Source organism: Elephantulus edwardii, unplaced genomic scaffold (assembly GCF_000299155.1).
Source record: "Elephantulus edwardii isolate Elephantulus edwardi_28Jun2011 unplaced genomic scaffold, EleEdw1.0 scaffold00084, whole genome shotgun sequence".
NCBI classification, from domain to species: domain Eukaryota; kingdom Metazoa; phylum Chordata; class Mammalia; order Macroscelidea; family Macroscelididae; genus Elephantulus; species Elephantulus edwardii.
Genome location: NW_006399834.1, coordinates 11,515,019 through 11,518,106, shown reverse-complemented (window position 1 = coordinate 11,518,106; position 3,088 = coordinate 11,515,019). Strand labels below are relative to the sequence as shown.

At 46.5% G+C, this 3,088-nt stretch overlaps 1 pseudogene; it reads right to left on the bottom strand.

Moving 5' to 3' along the window:
- Positions 1–596: 596 nt before the first annotated feature.
- Positions 597–1,756, bottom strand: LOC102873249 (annotated as a pseudogene).
- Positions 1,757–3,088: the final 1,332 nt, after the last annotated feature.

Genomic DNA, 3,088 nt, shown 5'->3' with positions numbered 1-3,088 from the left:
ATGACTAGCAAGTAATTGTGAAGACCAGGACCTGGATCAGGTGCACCTTAGTCTCTAGACTGACATCCTTGCTTTTCAGTACTCTGGAGGTATAGTCTCCAGGTCAAACTTTGATTCTTGTGCATTGGATTACTTCAGTTTGAACTTGCATATGAGTTATTTATGGTCTGTTCTACAGTTAGCACCTGGCCTAGTTTTCACAGCTGATATAGAGCACCTGACCAGGAAGCAGTAGTCAGAACAGAGCAGGGAAACATGGCATAGTTCAGGATCAGGAAAGGTGTGCATCAGGGATGCATCCTTTCTCCATATCTTTACTTTTTGGTTTGGGGTTTGGTTTTTGGGGTGGTTCACCCCTTCTGAATGCAGTGTACTTTATTGTCATGTACATGACAAGATGGACCTTCTAGGCCCCTCCTTTTTCTCAGGGATACTGGATGGAAACTGTGTCAAGGATGTGAGATTCTGTGTGTGTGTGTGTGTGTGTGTGTGTGTGTGTGTGTGTGTGTATCAAGTTGTAACAAGGACTCCCCAATAGCTGAGGGTTTTTCTCTCTCTTCTATTGCTATTGCTGGGGCTTGTGGTTCAAGGGACTCTTATACTTTGAAGGCCATGTGAACCATCAGGTCAACCACCTAGTTGCTGTAGTCAAATTAATTGTCAAACCAGGAAAGTAGTTTGACAAAGTGGTTGCTCAGGACAATGCCAGCCCCACCATCAAATATGGAAGAGTGAGTGTCACTGTTAAAGTCACAAAAGACAACCTGATCTTCAGTGTATCTCAGGATGCCCTAGGGGACACTTTGTTTTAGGGGTCTAAGTTTTGGAGTTTTTGAAAATTTTTTTTAATTTTTAAAAATTTTCTACTAGTTTATTTACAAAATTCGAACACAAATGCAAACAAATTCTTTCAATTTCCCTCACCCCCCCATCAAATTGTACAACCTGATGATTAATCCCCTCCTTCCACCTCCACATCCATGTCCCTCTGCTTCCAGCCTCTCCCACCCCTCTGTATCCTTATAGGGGGCCCTTCTTTTTACTACATTCTTGATGTTATCATATTTGTCAGCTTTCTCGAGATGGCAGGTCAGATCCATAACTGACCTAGTGGAAGAGGGGACACAAAAAGCCATGATACTATGTTTCCCATTCATCTCAGGATGACCTAGCCCATGGCCTTGGCAGTGTCAGTAGATGCAGAGGTGATGTTCTGAGCAGCTTCACAGCCATCACACCACAGCTTTCCAGAAGGGCCATCTGCAGTCTTCTGTGTGGCAATGATGGCGTGGACTGTGGTCATGAGTCTCTCTACAATGACGAAGTTGTCACAGATGGCCTTGGCCAAAGGGGCCAAGCAGTTGGTGGTGCAGGAAGCATTGCTGACAGTCTTGAGTGAGTTGTCATACTTCTCATGGTTCACGCCCATCAGAAACACAGAGGCATCAGCAGAAGGAGCAGAGATGATTACCCGTTTCACACCACTCTTCAAGGGAGCTCCAGCCCTCTCCAAGCTTGTGAAGACATCAGTGGACTCTACAACCTACTCAGCACAGGCATTGTCCCACTTGCTGTTGGTGGGATCTCACGCCTGGAAGACAGTGATGGCTTTCCCATTGATGAAAAGCTTCTCATTCTCAGCCTTGACAGTGCTGTTGTATTTGTCATGGGTAGAATCATACTGGAACATACAGATCATGTAGTTGAGGTCAATGAAGGTCTCATTGATGGCAACAACATTAACTTTGCTGCCCTTGGACCTCTGCCCGGGGTGGGCTTCCCTTGGCCCTCTGCCAGGGGCAGGCTGCCCTCAGCCCCCGGCTTGGGGTGAGCCGTCGTGGCCCTCTGCCTGGGGCGGGCTGCCCTCAGCTCGGGGTGAGCTGTCGCAGCCCTCAGGCTGAGCTCTTCAGTCCCCAGTTTGTGCCATTGTCCCCAGACAATGACTCCTGGGTGGTGAAGGAGAAAAAAAAAAAGAATGCCTAGGGTATCCAATGTTACCTAGACCACCTTCTGCCACCCTCCCCCCAACCCCCGTAAACCTGAAAGCAACACCCTCAAAGCCCTTCTATTTGTAACTCACAAGTTTGTTCTCTCTAGGTTTGCTCCCTTTCCTATAGGTAACCTTAACTCTGAGTTTTACTCCAGAATTGACCCTGAACCCAGTGCCAGTGACAAAAAGGAAATACAACTGACAGCTAAGGAAGCAAAGGAGGATGGAGCCTCTGGGTTCAACCAGCCATCCCCACTGGACCCACCAGGGAAAACACTTTGCAGTCCAGAGGGGAGCAAATGACAGGAAAATATCTTCTAACAGAGCAAGAAGGCAAGCAGCTTTAACCCAAGACCACCAGTAAGGTGATAAAGCGTCCTCCCTTCCCCCCTTTACATCTACACCCCTGTTCAGCATGAAGAAGCCAGAGAGTCGGCATCCAATTCCCAAATCAATAACAGTTGGTTTAATTACCATTGGAAAATGCTTGTCATTCCTCTGTAGGATCTGGTCCCCTCTGGACCCTCATTATTTCCTTCACCTGCTCCCCCCACTGACCAAACTGTGCAGCTCTGCAACTGCATCCTGGCCCATCCTCACCCTTCTGCCCCCAACCCTCACCTCCTTGTACCCCCAATATGTTTTTCCCAATTAAAAAAAAAAAGGAAATTCAGCATCAAGAAAATAAAGATTCTCAGCACTGGGCCAATTAGCATCTTCATAATAGATGGAGAAGTTATTGAGATTGTTACTAACTTCAGCTTGCTTGGTTCCACAATCAACACTCTTGGCATCAACAGTCAGGAAATCAAAAGACGAATTGCATTGTGAAAATTTACTGTCAGAGACCTCTGTAAAGTCCAGAAAATCAACAGCGTCAGTCTGGAAACTAAGATGTGCCTGATTCAGGCCATGGTCTTTGCAATTACTTGCTTTACATCAGAGAGCTGGACAATAACTAAAGGATGGTAGAAGGATTGAAGCCTTTGAGTTGTGGTTTTGGAGAACAGTGTTGTTAAACATACTGTGGACTGCCAGGAGAACAAATATGTCTGTCCTGGAGAGAGCAAAACCAGGCTGCTTCCTAAAGGCAAGGAT